This window comes from Megalobrama amblycephala, linkage group LG17 (genome assembly GCF_018812025.1).
Source record: "Megalobrama amblycephala isolate DHTTF-2021 linkage group LG17, ASM1881202v1, whole genome shotgun sequence".
NCBI classification, from domain to species: domain Eukaryota; kingdom Metazoa; phylum Chordata; class Actinopteri; order Cypriniformes; family Xenocyprididae; genus Megalobrama; species Megalobrama amblycephala.
The window spans coordinates 33,498,033-33,515,253 of NC_063060.1; the positions used below are offsets into that span (position 1 = coordinate 33,498,033).

Genomic DNA, 17,221 nt, shown 5'->3' on the forward strand with positions numbered 1-17,221 from the left:
TTCTCCATCTATCCCCTTCTGCCTCCCCCTCATTTGTACTCTAGAGGCTCAGAGTGACCCCCAGGGAGTCAATCAGGGCATCAGAGTCTTCCTAGAGGCCTTTGGTGACACACATTTCTCTGAGCAGAGCATAGCTATTAATGTCAGCATGGAGTCACCCTAAAGACTCTGCTTTACTCAGTTGTGTTGCCAAAAAGACAGCTTATGACTTCAAAACACTTCGATATTAAGCATAGAGCACTACATTAGCACCATAACACTCCATTTCACCACACCATAAATATATATATATATTTTTTTTTTCACAATTTCTCCTCGGTGTAGGCCCACTCTACTTCCTGTTCACGTAACATATAGTGGGAATGCTTGGCAGAAAATTCAACACATGCTACTTCAAAAGCATTATTTGGTTACACTTTAGAATAATGGTCTGTCATTAGTAAGTAAATATGCAGGAAGTAATGCAGGACAAATGAGTAGTACTACATTAGCACTTCAGCTACTACTATTAACTAATATAGAAACAAGCTTAACTAATCAGTAAGTAATATCAAATTTAGTACTAAGATAGTTCCTTATTAGCTAATCAATAATTGGGTCATTCTACAGAAACGTCCACTTTTGGTATGACAAAATGTCTTAAAATGTATTTCTTTTTTTAACATTTAAACTTAGAACACATTATTATATTACACTTGGACTTTATGAATACACATAAATGACAGCTTAATGATTTTTTATTTTTTTTGTACATTTATTTAAAGACTGCATGTCCCCTCTTTTTGTCACTGGTGTTACCTTACTTCTCTGGCATTTTTAAACATTTTTATGAAATATTATTTCTCATTTTTTTCAGCACATGCAGTCAGAGTTACAGAATAATAATGATAATGCAAGAAATAAGGAGATTATGTGTTATATATTTTAATCAGGTTAGTTAAAAGTGTGATTGAATGATGTTAATTCAATTGCGCAACCATGTATTTGCTATAACAATAAAAATATTTGAAAAACCTATATAAACAAGTAATGATACAATCCTTTACATCTTAATTCTTGAGTGTAGCAGAATTCAATGAATGTAAAATTATTATCATGTCACATATGACATTTTATTTAATGTGACAGACAAAAAACAGTAACACCAGTGACACAATGAATCACCAGTGACGTATACATAGGACCAAAGATCCTTAATTTTTCAACTATAATTAAGTAGTTTGGACTAAATTTTACATTTGGTGTACAATAAAAGACTATCATTGACACTTAGTGAAAGCAGTCAGAAAAAGATTATAAACAACATTTTAAAACTGTCTGTAAAGTCGCTGCACTGAATTTAGCCAAATCCCCTTAATTTAGCCATATCTGACCAAAGGAGGATTAACAATGAGAAAGAAAAGTTAGAATCATGTAATCTTAGTGCTTTTTTATGCAAAATAACTAAATGAATAGCTTTAAATAAAGTTTATCTATAAACGGTAACACCAGTGACGGTACCACCAGTGATATTTTCATAAAAAGGTAACACCAGTGACAGTAACACCAGTGACATTTTTCATGAAAAATGCATTTTACAAAATGGCTGCTGCAAGGAATCAATCCACATGTTGTAAATTATGATATATTCACTAAATCAAGTAATTTAATCCATTTGTATTCTAGTTTTTTAAAATTCCCTAGCGATAAAGTAGGTCACACCAGTGACTTCAACTAAAAGCTTCATATGAAAATATGATTTTATAATTAAAATTTCTGATAACTGAAAAGAGACAGTGGACTTTTCATTGGCCTTTCTTCATTGATCTTCAGGAAATAGGAAGAAGGAAGTCAAGTGATGCCATCAGTGTGATTTTTTTCTTTCAAAATAAGAGATTTTTGTTAAAGGTAACACCAGTGACACAACACCAGGGGACAACTACATTCATTAAAAATTTTATAATATTTATTTAGCATTTGTTTTTTTTATGTCATTTACATTATACATTTGATAGTTATGCATACATTATTGTATTTGAAATGGTAGAAAAACCTGTTTGTGAGCTCAAAATAAAGCACGTTCCCTCTGTACATGACTGTGGGGACGAGCACTTCTGTGGCGCTTGGAATTTTTATAATTAATTAAAAAACAAATATTGCCACATTGATGGCTCAACAAGGTTTCATTGTTCAAATAACATATTGTTTCATATTAAAATATAAAAAAATTGTAATCCTAAAGTGTTTTTTAAGTGTAATATTTCTGTAAAGTCTAGGGACAGAAAAGTGGACGTTTCTGTAGAATGACCCAATTACATAGTTAATCATAGTTACTTATTAATGACGGACCATTATTCTAAAGTGTTACCCATTATTTTAATGTGCAATTTGCACTGATGGCTCATATAAATAAGAAAATTAAATAATAAAATAAAAAAATGTAAAAATGCAAAACAATATATATACAGTGGGTACGGAAAGTATTCAGACCCCCTTAAATTTTTCACTCTTTGTTATATTGCAGCCATTTGCTAAAATCATTTAAGTTCATTTTTTTCCGCATTAATGTACACACAGCACCCCATATTGACAGAAAAACACAGAATTGTTGACATTTTTGCAGATTTATTAAAAAGAAAAACTGAAATATCACATGGAAGCACCCTTTTGATATAATACAGCCATGAGTCTTTTTGGGAAAGATGCAACAAGTTTTTCACACCTGGATTTGGGGATCCTCTGCCATTCCTCCTTGCAGATCCTCTCCAGTTCTGTCAGGTTGGATGGTAAACGTTGGTGGACAGCTAGGTCTCTCCAGAGATGCTCAATTGGGTTTAAGTCAGGGCTCTGGCTGGGCCAGAATTGTTGACATTTTTGCAGATTTATTAAAAAAGAAAAACTGAAATATCACATGGTCCTAAGTATTTAGACCCTTTGCTGTGACACTCATATATTTAACTCAGGTGCTGTCCATTTCTTTTGATAATCCTTGAGATGGTTCTACACATTCATTTGAGTCCAGCTGTGTTTGATTATACTGATTGGACTTGATTAGGAAAGCCACACACCTGTCTATATAAGACCTTACAGCTCACAGTGCATGTCAGAGCAGATGAGAATCATGAGGTCAAAGGAACTGCCTGAAGAGCTCAGAGACAGAATTGTGGCAAGGCACAGATCTGTCCAAGGTTACAAAAAATTTTCTGCTGCACTTAAGGTTCCTAAGAGCACAGTGGCCTCCATAATCCTTAAATGGAAGACGTTTGGGATGACCAGAACCCTTCCTAGAGCTGGCCGTCCAGCCAAACTGAGGTATTGGGGGAGAAGAGCCTTGGTGAGAGAGGTAAAGAAGAACTCAAAGATCACTGTGGCTGAGCTCCAGAGATGCAGTCGGGAGATGGGAGAAAGTCAACCATCACTGCAGCCCTCCACCAGTCGGGGCTTTATGGCAGAGTGGCCCGACGGAAGCCTCTCCTCAGTGCAAGACACATGAAAGCCCACATGGAGTTTGCTAAAAAACACCTGCAGGACTCCAAGATGGTGAGAAATAAGATTCTCTGGTCTGATGAGACCAAGATAGAACTTTTTGGCCTTAATTCTAAGCGGTATGTGTGGAGAAAACCAGGCACTGCTCATCACCTGTCCAATAAAGTCCCAACAGTGAAGCATGGTGGTGGCAGCATCATGCTGTGGGGGAGCTGCAGGGACAGGACGACTGGTTGCAATCGAGGGAAAGATGAATGCGGCCAAGTACAGGGATATCCTGGACGAAAACCTTCTCCAGAGTGCTCAGGACCTCAGACTGGGCCGAAGGTTTACCTTCCAACAAGACAATGACCCTAAGCACACAGTTAAAATAACAAAGGAGTGGCTTCACAACAACTCCGTGACTGTTCTTGAATGGCCCAGCCAGAGCCCTGACTTAAACCCAATTGAGCATCTCTGGAGAGCGTCAGACTAACTGCAACAATGAGCAATTAAAGGCATATTAAGATGATTTTATTCAAAATGCCTAAAAAAAAAAATCATAAACACAGGCAAACTTTAATGGTTTATGACTTTCGACCAATAGGTGGCTCTGTGACTAATTTGATGTGGTGTAGAGTGAGGTGACAAAGTTTGGTGTCAATATTTCATAGCATTGCAGAGATATAGCCTCAAAAGTTGCTTTGGCATCATGCCTCAACTTTGTTGCCGTGGTTTACAAAATCCATAACTTTTTGCCAGCATGGTCTGAAAATGATATGATTCAATTTTAGTGAAAATTGGACTAATGGTCTAGGAGTTCGAAAAAGTAAGTTTTTAAAGAAAATCAAAATGGTGGACAGGAAGTGGCTGACTATGGTCAATTCTGGTATCTATATTCTTGGCATGACCCAAGGAATCATTAAGACGAGTTTCATTACAATCGGCTAATTTACTCAAAAGTTATTAGCATATTTGTAAATTTCAAACTTTTGACCACAAGGTGGTGCTGCACCAAAACTATTTGAGTATCATCAGGACATGGTGTCGAAGACACATACCGAGTTTCATAACAATATGCCAATGCGTTCGTAAAAAATATAGCATTTTGTGACAAAATTCAAAAATTCTAAATTTTTATCAGTATGGTCTGAAGATGATCTGGTTCAATTTTGATGAAAATGGAAAATTCAAAATGGCGGGAAATCGTCTTGAGCCAAGGAATCAGAGGAATCACTGTTTCTAGCCCTTACAGTTCAAAAGCTATTAAGATAAACACGAGTACAACTTTGGACAGTTGGCGGTGCTAGGGGGTTTGAGTTAGAGACTCCAAATTTACTATGGTGACAGTTCAGACTGTCCTCTGTCAGTGTGCCATATTTCATAACATTCCCACAAGCAGTTCTATGGGCTGCCATAGACTTCCAGAGTGGAAACGTAAAAATAATAATAAGAACGCCAACGATTATAATAGGTGCCTACGCACCTTCGGCACTTGGCCCCTAATTTAAAAAGTAACATAAAAAGCCTATACCATAAAGCCAAAATCATCTGAAAATCTGAAAATCCACCCAAACTGTTAATTGCAGAAAACACCAACACATGTTTTTCTTTACCATTTAGAAAAAAAAAAGAAGAAAAAAAGTGTTTTCAGAGAAATCACTGCTGTGGTTGTGTATTGAATTGAAACCATTTAAACTAATGCTAAAAGTCACACTTTATACAGCACAGGGCTGATAGATAGCCCACCCCTGTTCTTCACTGAGTGGTTTGAGGACACTTTAGATAATGTAGACAAACTCACAACAAAAGGGCTTTCAGTTTTCCCAGTTGTTGACAAGTCCTTTGAGCTACAATGGCCATTGTAGCAGCTGGAGAACGCGGAGGGTGAAGGCTGCGAAGCACGCGGGGGACATAAAATAGGCGGCTGAAAATTAGGCTGAGAGTGATGTTTATGGAAACAAAGAGAGAGGAATGAGTGAAGACATACATTAGCTTTTACTGGGAGTCCATCTCACTGTGTGGAGCTTGTCGATCCGCAGCAGGGGCTGAAGAGAGAGATGAAAAATAATGACAACAAGCTGTCATGTCTGTCCTGCTATTACCGTGCAGTGTCATTTCCTGTCTACAGTATGCATGTTTGAAACAGGGCTTCTAGTGCAATAGCTTGCAATGCTGTGTAATTTTCGTCAGCAGGAATTCGGTCTCTGTTGAGGTTGGCTGCATGTGAATAGAAACACTCATGTACTAATCATTAGTGAGCCACAATAGGGCAGCGCTGGGGGTATGTTGCTTGACTTTGAAGTAGCAGTGAACTACACGAATGTGCAGACAGATGCATACATATGCACAAGCGTGGTCCCTAGAGATTTACCTTTGGACACCTGGGAATGAGACTGTTTATCACATGCCCTTGAAGAACAGACAAACAGAGGGCTACAGATGTCCCCATATGGCAATGATTCATTCAAAACTTTGTGTTTTTCCACTTATCGCAAACACCCACACACACACACATACTTGTATATGTGGTTTACAGGGACTCTCTATAGATGTAATGATTTTTATACTGTACAAACGCTGTTTTTTAAGCCCTTTGGTATATGAGGACACAGGAAGTGTCTTACAGTATATAAGTCTATATAAGTCTTATATATATATATATATATATATATATATATATATATATATATATATATATATATATATATATATATATAGTATGCTCAATGGCCACTTTAATTGGGTCACCTGTTTAACATTAATGCAAATATCTAATCAGCCAATCAAATGGCAATGCATTTAGGCATGCAGACATAGTCAAGACGGTCTGCTGAAGTTCAAAATGACCATCAAAATGGGGAAAAAAGGTGATTTAAGTGACTTTGAACGTGGCATGGTTGCTGGTGCCAGACGGGTTGGTATTAGTATTTCAGAAACTGCTGATCTGCTGGGATTTTCATGCACTTTAGGATTTACTGAGAATGGTCCAAAAAAGAGAAAGTATCCATTGAGCAGCAGTTCTGTAGGTGAAAATGCCTTGTTGATGTCAGAGGTCAGAGGAGAACGGCAACAGTAACTCAAATAACCACAACAACCGAGGTATGCAGAAAAATCTCTGAATGCACAACACGTCAAACCTTGAAGCAGCAACCCAGTGTGTATATGTGATGTATTATTAGTTACATTTTGTCTAATACTATTTAATCAAAGATAAAAGGGATTCAAGAGGCAAGTGAAAGAGCAAGGGAAATAATTAGTGACCTATCAGCTAGAGATGATTTCTTCATTAACAACAGATTCAATGGACTCTTTCCAGCCGTATATATATATATATATATATATATATATATATATATATATATATATATATATATATATATATATATATTGAAACTCCCACTCACAAACAAACTGAAAAACATCATGGTGAAAACAGTGCTACAAATCACACAGTTATACACTAGTATTGAGCTATAGATGATTGACTAGTTCAGTTTCTTGTATAACTGTAACCTAAACATTTTTACAAACTAACATTCTTGGCAAATGACATTTCAAGAAAAAACAATTACTTTACAGCACTACCTACACTAGTACCATGGTACAGTGACTGTATTCATGATATCCAGAAGGTACCTTATTTTTTTCAATACAGAAATAAGCAATTTCCTGTATGAGTCTTCCGATTCATTTGCCGTTATAAGTAAATAACTATAAAGGTGATGATACAGGGGGCAACCTTTTGAGCAATGTTGCCAGGCAGCGTTGCCGAGCAATGTTGCTTGGGCACTTTCCCACTGAGAATGAGCAACGAATTTGTATTTGGATACTTTAGATCAGTCGTGGGCAATTTTTTGAGATCCTCCAATCAGAATGCTAGCAGCTGATCACGTGACTGGCTTGGAGATTTCAGAATAAATTCGAAGAAGATGGCGGTCTCTCAGCGGCAGTGGAGCAAATAAAAAAAGCGTGAACTTATATCTTTTTACGCTGGCAAGTTGTCATGTGTCAACCCAAAACAGGGAATTTACCTCATTTAAGGCTTAAAATACCAACAGGTGTCCAATTTAATGTGCGTAGGCTGTAATTTAGCCATCAAATGTTTTCAGTTAAATACTAAAAAGACGCTGTCTTAAACATCTGTAGAGGCGTAGGCTGTAGGGCGTATGGCACATGAAAGCCTAACAAGTGTTTAGTATTTATTGGGTTGGCAATAGATTTGCTCCTCTCTGATTGGTTGCTGCCAATTGTCCGTTGCCCTAATTAGTTGATCTGTGTCTCACCAGGTTGCCTGTTGATGGCAACATTGCTCAAAAAGTTTGCCCTGTGTATCATCACCTTAACAGTAAGTTCTGTAAACAGTCAAACTATATGTGCAACAAACCAGTGCATTCATGATCATGATAATAAATTAAAATAATAGGAAAACAAATGCATGTTTGCAACATCAAGCAGCATAATGGACTGTGTTTGTACAGTTAAAATTACTGGAAGTAACTGAAATTGAGAGCCTTTCAAGTAAAAAATGGGCACGCCCGCTCTTACGCAAAAAATGAATAAATAAAGGTATTTTGTTGCTGTTTTTTTATATTTTTTGATAAGAAGATGTTGCATATTTTACAGAGTGACAATGAGAAACTGCTCCAAACTCTCCGAATGATTCAGAAAAAAACGCAAATCAATTAAGACTGTTATTCAAACCGGTTTGACAATCACTGAAAAAAATCATTTGTGAATTCGGAATCGCTAATTCTGACAGAAAATGTCACACAATACACAACATGATTGTTGAAATATACTGTATAATCAGATTCTTGCAATGCCCCTGTCACACACATTCATCTTTTACTTACAACATTTTAATTGAGATACTTCACCCTGCACATGTGTTACATGACTTTTGGAGGCAGTTTGTCTATTTCAGGTCCTGTCTTTGTTTCAGAAAGAGCATGTGGTACTAATTATGCCATAACTCAAAGAAAAGAAAATATCAGGCTAATTACAACACTTCAAACTGCAGCAAATAATAAAAATAAACGTACCATACATATTGTTGATGTAGAAGATGATTGATTCTACTTGTTTTATGTCTTGATTATCACAATATTTCATTATATCACTATATCCGTCAAGCTGTTTATTCCAAGCTGCTTTATAATAGTAATGAAAATGGTGCATTTATAGATTATAAAATGTTAACCAAACATTAACCTTTATTAACTCCTAACATAAAGCATTAATGTAAACTGTGACATATTGACATTGTTTATATGTGGTACATAACCAATGGTAATATCAATGGCAAATATCCGACGGCTATGTATACAGTCTGTTTCCCACACATTTCTTGGCACTTAGCAAAATTCCCAGTATACTTTCAGGCCATATTTGTGAAATCATACCGGAGTGCTGACTTGTGCATTAGCATTGGAATATAGTAGCGATGTCAGGAGGGGGCATTCTTTGAGTTTCCCACAAAGGAACAGCAGGGTGCCATCTAGACACCAGTGCGTGCCTTCCTCCTGAGACAGTGGAGTTGTCTGCCCTCTGGGGTTAGCTAGCCTCAAACTTCTGACACCCCCTAAAAAGTCAGACATGCTTCCCTCCTGAGTGCCCTGTCTCTGTAACTTCAAATCTGACCCGACCCCCTTTTTCCACCCACCCATCCTTCAACCCCTCAACCTCTTCTTCTACGCTCCCACAGCCTTTAAACCCAGTCCCGTCCTTCCGTGCGACGCTATGGCTTTGATCTCGGGGGCCGGCGTGGTTCAGTAGTTGGCAGTCACAACTCTTTCCCTGTTCCACATGGCGAGGCTGCCCACTCATGTGGCCTGTACAGAATCTGCCTTTGTTAACCCTTTGCTCTCTGCGGTTGCCTGGTAACACACTCACAGTCCGGAAAGACGGGAGTGAAACTCGCAGCGGCTGATTGATGAGCACCTTAAACATGTCAGGAATAAAGGAGGGAACACAAAACTTAATGAAAAAACGACAAACCTTAAAGTTGTTGTACATGGGTGGATGATCGGAACCAATTTATTTTTTGGCTTTCTTTGGGCCTGTCAAATCGGTGAACTCTTGCCCTTTTGTCTCTTGGCATTTCGCAAATGGCATGCTACAAGTGTGTTTGTTTGCGTTTATGTTTCTGGGTGTGCAATTTTGCGTGTCTTTGTGTCTACACATCAGTGCGGTCAGTTCTAATGTCCTAAAGTGTCAATCACACTTAAAGTCACAGTTGTGTAAGAATCTGAAAAATAACTGACTGGAGGTAGTAACTTAATTTTTAGTTGTCTTATAATATAAACATGATAGATTTTTTTTTTCCTTCAGGATTCTTTGATGAATAGAAAGTTCAAAAGAACAGCATTTATTTGAATTATTAATCTTTTGTAACAGTCTTGCTGATCCTAAACTTTTAAACAGTAGAGTAAATAATCCATTAGACGTTTATGTAACAAAATATTTAGATGAAGCTGTTGTTCATCTTCTGTTTTGACTCAGTTACATAATTTTGTGTTTAATAGATATAGTTATAAGTAGTCTGGAATTTTGAGAACTTTGTTTAAAATCATTTTACTTCATGACATTCACTTTTAAGCTTTAAAAGCTTTTGAAAGTTTTAAGTTGTTTTAAAGGTGAAGTGTGCAATTTATTCAAAAATACAGTAATTTCTCATATCCCGGCATAATACAGTTAATATAAGTTAAAGAGACAGCTCACCCAAAAATGGAAATTATCACATAATTTATTCACCCTCAAGCCATCCTAGGTGTATATGTCTATCTTCTTTCAGACGAACACAATCGGAGATATATTTAAAAATATCCTGGCTCTACCAAGCTTTATAATGGTAGTGAATTGGGAGCTTGGTAAAAAGCTTGGTAGAGCCAGTATATATATATATATATATATATATATATTTTTTTTTTTTTTTTTTTACAAAAACCCATCGCTTCACTTCAGAAGGCCTTTCTTAATCCCTTGGAACTGTATGGATTATGTTTATGATGGATGGATGCATTTTTTTTTTTTATGTTCAAAACAGGCCCCCTTTCACTACCATTATAAAGCTTGGTAGAGCCATATTATTTTTTAGATATATTTCCGATTGTGTTTGTCTGAAAGAAGATAGTCATATACACCTAGGATGACTTGAGGGTGAGTAAATTATGGGATAATTTTTATTTTCAGGTGAACTATCCCTTTAAGAATACATATAGTTATATTTAATGAAAATGTATCAGTTTTTTTTGCTATTCTGTGAATTGTAACCATAATTGAAATTGCCATGGTTGTTGTGACAAATAAATATGTTGATGAACTCTCTGTATGTCAAAACAAATTGAATTGCCATATATATTTCATATAATTATTTTGTCATATCATTTTGCTAAATATATATTTGAAAAGATGTTACCCCCCGAATAACAAATGTAGTCAGCTATTTTAGTAGCTTGTTTTTAAAAGGCAGCAAATTAACTTTAAATTAAGAGAATAGTTTATAGCTTGGGAAGTTTCAAAATAGATTTAAGATCAATGACAAAGTCTTGCACAACTAACTTGACTTGCCATCCAGAAAAAAAGAAGGGGGAAAGAGGAATGACTTATTTAAGATTCCCATGAGAGTGTCATTCCAGGAGAATGACAGAGCCTCAAAGGTACAGGCAGCCGACAGAGGAAGCAGCACTAAGTGCCTGATCAGCACTACGGGGGGCTTTTCAAAGGCCTTTATGAAGCCCATCTGTCACTGGCTCTGTGCAGGGTTAGTACTGGTCAGGAGCAAAGACTATTCTAGACAAGCCTTCAAAGTGTCCATAACCCCAGGAAGACAAAGGTAATGCTCAGGGCAAAACTGTCACTTCCTCTAGACAAAATAACACAATCAGATGCACAGACGAGGGAAAATAAAAAAGGTTGTCAACATTCGCTGTAGTCTTCCTGTCTGGGAGCAGAGAGGAGAGGAACAGAGAGATAGATGGTCACATTAGTTACGCTGGTAAAAAGCGCATAGAGCACAGTGTCATACATGTGTTATCCCTGCTGTAGGTCATCATGGGGTAACTTTCATACATATAACGTGGGTTATGTTCTTGAGAAAAAAAACCCTCTGTAGCTACAAAAGAACTACAATGGTTGTCTGATTTGTTAAGCATGTAAACTCTAACAACATTTAGCAATTTACTGAGTAAATGTAAAAAACAAAACAAAACAAAAACTCAATGGCTTTATGAGTCATCCTTGACATTTTACTTTGTATAATTTATCATCTCCTCAAGTAGGCCTAACCAATAAATCTTGTAAATCCAAAACCACCATTCTAAAAATCCATGCTAAAGATAAATGCTAATTATTTTCTTGGTTTTAGGATTACAAGCTCTATTCAACCCAAACAACCCCAGGTCAACAAAACGTCATTTAAATAAATTATCATTTAAATTAAATTCATTTCAGGGTGTTTGAGACCCAAAACATAAGCAGTCTAGAAGTATAATCAAGTATAATCAGGTTAATTGAAAAAAAAAAAAAAAAAAAAAAAAAACTTATACATTATACATTTGTAAGACCTTGAATCCTTAGACTTGAATGGTGGGAGTTTGGAATCAATGGAAGATGAGGGGATGATACTGGAAACCTGTTTGAAACCCATCTTCATTTTTGCAATTCTGTTTGGTGCCACTTGAGGCACAGAAATTACACACATCACCTTTAATAGAGGTGTCAGCTGCAGGTCTGTTCAGGCAATTTTTAAAATGTTTTTTTTTTTTTTTTTTTTACATTTATTTAAAAAAGAAAAAAAGATTTTTTTTTTTAACATTATATGTCTTTAAGGTCAATTTAATGTATTCTTGCGAAATAAAAGTATCAATTAAAATATGAAATCATAATGACCCCAAACATTTGAAAGGCAGTGTAATATTCCCTGTAAAAAGATGGTTCCACTTAACCTTACAGCTTATATGTTAAAGGCCCCACTATTGCCAACACACTTGGCTGAGCATGATTGGCTTGAATGCCGCTATTGCTTTAAAACCACAATTTCATTCATGCTGATCTAACCCCAAGTCGTCTCCAACCAAAGTTGTCTTTGCTGCTGAGCTGCACAAAGCCACCTCCGATTAAGGTAATTATTGTGATATGTAGTTGTGAAAGCATGTCATTCCACCGTGAGATTAAAACTCTTACTCTTCATAATCCATTCATTTATAAATTGGCTGTTTTGAAAAGACTCGCAAACTGTGCCACACTGCGTCATCTAAATCATCTACATGAATAATGACTGCCGAGTTCTGTGGAGACTCAGTGGAGGGGCCATCATTCTGTATTAGTGCTGCAGAGAGGCCTTTTCATTGCTCCAGCTAAATATTATCAGCGAGCTTTCAAAGGGGGTGCTGTGTTTGAATTTGCATTATCATTACCACTGTGTCTTGCTGAGCTCCCTCCAATTGACCAGCTCTCTTTCTTTCTCACTCTTTTTCTACTTCAGCAGGCTGGTAATGGCATGTGGGCATAGGGGTCAATATACATGGCTGCTTTGAGAAATCAGCTAAGCTCTAGTCGAGAAGCTCAAGGCACCTTTGCTCAGTGCCGGGCCAAAGGTAGAGCTCTGCCCATCCAACCCTATACCACCCTCTGGGGAGAAGAATACTGTAAGATTTATCTGTCAAAAGGTTTTGCATCTCGCTCTCTCTCTCTCTCTTTCTTTTCATTCAGAAAGACAATCGGCCAGAAGACAGTGTAGGCGAGTCAGTTCACTCGACGGCCATCTTGGTGATGTCGCCTGCAGCTACGTTCTGTGTTCTCTCCTGTCTACTTGAATGAGAAAAACTAAAATCTCCATTTTCTTGTCAAGATTGTGTTTCAGTAATTTGTCTGAGAAAGAAAATGTGTCTTCTTTAGCTTAAATCACAAGCGAATGCACATTTTGGAGTTATTTCCGGAATTATTTCTCCCATTTATTTTTTCCATAGGGGTTTTGAGAAAGAGAATGAGAGAGAGAGAAAAAAAAAAAAAGATTTGTCATGAACCGAGGTAAATCACAAAAGCAAAAAAATCAGACAAAAAAGTAAAGGTACAGTACAATACTGTGTGCTTAATGTTAATGAGGGATTGAACTGCAATCCCAAACGACTTAAAATGGTGGAAAACGTCTCGGGTTACTTGTGTAACCCTGGTTCCCTGAATAAGGGAATGAGACGCTACGTCATATGAGGTCATATGGCGTAGTGTTCCCATAACATCATATGACATAGCGCCGACAGTTCCCATGAAAGGGAACGTCTTGGGTTACTTGTGTAACCCTGGTTCCCTGAATAAGGGAACGAGACGCTACGTCATATGACATAGTGTCGACAGTTCCCACGAAAGGGTACTATAAAACTATTGATTTAAAGTTGATTACAAATATACTGTATGTGACCTGTGCTGGCAAAATGAATCGCAATGAGCAAATTTTCAAAAATTAGTTATTTTCACAATCTCTATCAAAACAACAACAACAACAACAACAACAACAACAAAACTTTAAAATGATGTATGATTTATGCAGAATCTGACAAAAAATGACTGAGCTATACCTGTTTGAAGTCGATAGAGTCAGCAAAGTCAATTTTGAGAAAAATCGAGTTAAAGTTTTCTGAAGGATCCAAAACAAAATCACCTAGCAACCAAAGCTTAAAACCACTTGTAATACCACCAAATTTGGCACAAACCAAGTCCAAACCAAATATCTATAGGGAAATATATTTATATTCAACTTTTTTTTCCCCAATATTTTACTTCAATATTTTTAAGTAATGTAATTCTGTTTATTTGTGTATATCGGGATTGCGCGCTGTCTTTGTGTGAGTCTTTCAGATCTGTCAGTCAGCGTGAGTAAGATCGTTTTGTTTACATCAGCATGAGTCTGAAAATCATATTTCATTGGTTCAGACAAAGGAAAGCTACTCCTCTCAGAAAACATACAATTAAAGATACTTTTAGATGTTTAATTGCTATTTGAAGAATTTCTATCGCTAAATGAGGGCTTTATGAACTCATTTTTTTGTGAAAACCTCTAATTCAACCAAAATCTACATTTTTGACTTGTTTTGCCTGTAGCTCGTAATTAGCCTGTGCACATTCCGACTAATTTTTGCCAGCACGGGTCACATATGAACATTACATTGGAATTTGTATATTCAGATATAATTTATATATATATATATATATATATAAATATCAAAGGTGCTTGATAGTGCAGTGAGACCTCAATTACATAATACAGTTCAAATTTCTTGTATTTACATACTTGTAACAGTAGTTTTATAGTTTTGCACCACTTTTAATTTATCATGTCATTTGTACTGCTTCATAGGAATTGTGCAATGTGTTTGCTGCAGATACTTTTTCTATTAAATATGATTTTAAATATGATTTTCAGAACCCATGTCATGCTCTGTTGGCTCTTTGGCTGATTCACTATTCGGCTATATTGAGCATTATAACTGCTCCCATTTTTTCAGACTCCTCCTTATGTCTCTGGTACAAGTAAAGAGCTGAAATGAACAGAGGTCTTCGTAAAGGCAATGACATTGCACATCACGTACACTGTTCTGCTTTGACAAGTCATTTGTGTTTTTCCATTCTAGTTTGGAAGACTGACTTTTAACTCCAGTCTAGTGACTCACTGCTCAGGAACAGATTCAATAAACAGTTTGATTTATAGTGTTAACATGTAAAAAGTTCTTTACTTGCATTCTACATTAAAGCTATTCTGCGGGCAACGTACACAGCACAGAAAGCTGTCTGAACCTTTGAATAAAACGCAAGCAGCACTCATAGAGGACTCTGGGAGTCTCTGAGACCATAAAAGAGAAGGACACATTGCTGTGGAGTATAAGAGAGCGCCATGGCACTGGAAGTAACATGCTGAGTCATTCAGAAAAGGCCATTAGACTGCCTGAATGACTTCTGAAGTTTCACTAAGCACCCTCCATGCCACTCTGTAATGCATTACCTGGGACCTTGGCAGCCTCTGTCTGCTTTTTTACATGGGAGATAATAGTAACTGTTTAATTATGAATTACTACAGGTTCACAAGATATGGATTACAGTGTAAAAAAAAAATGGCATCGGTGAAAATGATTAATGGGCCGCTATTGCCCGTGTTCCTCTACTTGATTGAGCGTGAATTCCATTGACTTGAATCCTGTTACTGCTTTTAAATGTATGAACAGCTCATTTCCTCTCAAGCTCCAAATTGTTAGAAAGCATTACAATATCACTGAAGAATCCTGAAGGGTACTCGGCAATACTGAAACTGGACAAACTTGTGATTGGAACTGATGAAAAAAAATCTAGCCATTAAATGAAGAGTTTAAGATCATTCTATATTAAAACCCATTTTAGCCCACCGGCAACTAGTTGCCGCAGTGTATGGTTGTCATTTTCCTTTTGTAATTTTTTTTCTAGATGTTTTCCATGTTTTACGTCTCAATGACATGAAAGCAAACAACCAAATAAAGGATTTCAATAACAAAAAAATAGGTATTCACTTCCTTCCTGTGACATGAGGCTGTCAACTTCCTACCCCTGCTTCCAGGAAGCATAGCAAAGGCAAACCCTCCCAAAGAAAAGTAATTTTCATGTTAATATTAAGAATTTTTTGTTGACATATATACAGGTGCTGGTCATATAATTAGAATATCATCAAAAAGTTGATTTATTTCACTAATTCCATTCAAAAAGTGAAACTTGTATATTATATTCATTCATTACACACATACTGATATATTTCAAATGTTTATTTCTTTTAATTTTGATGATTATAACTGACAACTAAGGAAAATCCCAAATTCAGTATCTCAGAAAATTAGAATATTGTGAAAAGGTTCAATATTGAAGACACCTGGTGCCACACTCTAATCAGCTAATTAACTCAAAACACCTGCAAAGGCCTTTAAATGGTCTCTCAGTCTAGTTCTGTAGGCTACACAATCATGGGAAAGACTGCTGACTTGACAGTTGTCCAAAAGACGACCATTGACACCTTGCACAAGGAGGGCAAGACACAAAAGTTCATTGGAAAAGAGGATGGCTGTTCACAGAGCTCTGTGTCCAAGCAGTTCGCATGTGATTTAATAGAGAGGCGAAGGGAAGGAAAAGATGTGGTAGAAAAAGTGTACAAGCAATAGGGATAACCGCACCCTGGAGAGGATTGTGAAACAAAAATGTGGGGGAGATTCAAAAAGAGTGGACTGCAGCTGGAGTCAGTGCTTCAAGAACCACTACGCACAGACGTATGCAAGACATGGGTTTCAGCTGTTGCATTCCTTGTGTCAAGCCACTCATGAACAACAGACAGCGTCAGAAGTGTCTCGCCTGGGCTAAAGACAAAAAGGACTGGACTGCTGCTGAGTGGTCCAAAGTTATGTTCTCTGATGAAAGTAAATTTTGCATTTCCTTTGGAAATCAGGGTCCCAGAGTCTGGAGGAAAAGAGGAGAGGCACACAATCCACGTTGCTTTAGGTCCAGTGTAAAGTTTCCACAGTCATTGATGGTTTGGGGTGCCATGTCATCTGCTGGTGTTGGTCCACTGTGTTTTCTGAGGTAGAAAACTTCTCAGGAAGTTTTAGAGCACTTCATGCTTCCTGCTGCTGACCAACTTTATGGAGATGCAGATTTCATTTTCCAACAGGACTTGGCACCTGCACACAGTGCCAAAGCTACCAGTACCTGGTTTAAGGACCATGGTATCCCTGTTCTTAATTGGCCAGCAAACTCGCCTGACCTTAAC

General features: G+C 37.0%; 1 long non-coding RNA gene across 2 annotated transcripts in view; it reads right to left on the reverse strand.

The window, feature by feature from the left end:
* Positions 1-3,929: 3,929 nt before the first annotated feature.
* Positions 3,930-17,221, reverse strand: part of LOC125251233 — a 65,087-nt gene continuing 51,795 nt past the window's right edge. For both annotated transcript variants that reach the window (XR_007180950.1, XR_007180951.1), the window contains 2 exons: positions 5,435-5,492; positions 3,930-5,338 (listed from right to left, as the gene is read on the reverse strand). This is a non-coding gene — a long non-coding RNA (uncharacterized LOC125251233). The remainder of the gene's footprint in view (positions 5,339-5,434; positions 5,493-17,221) is intronic.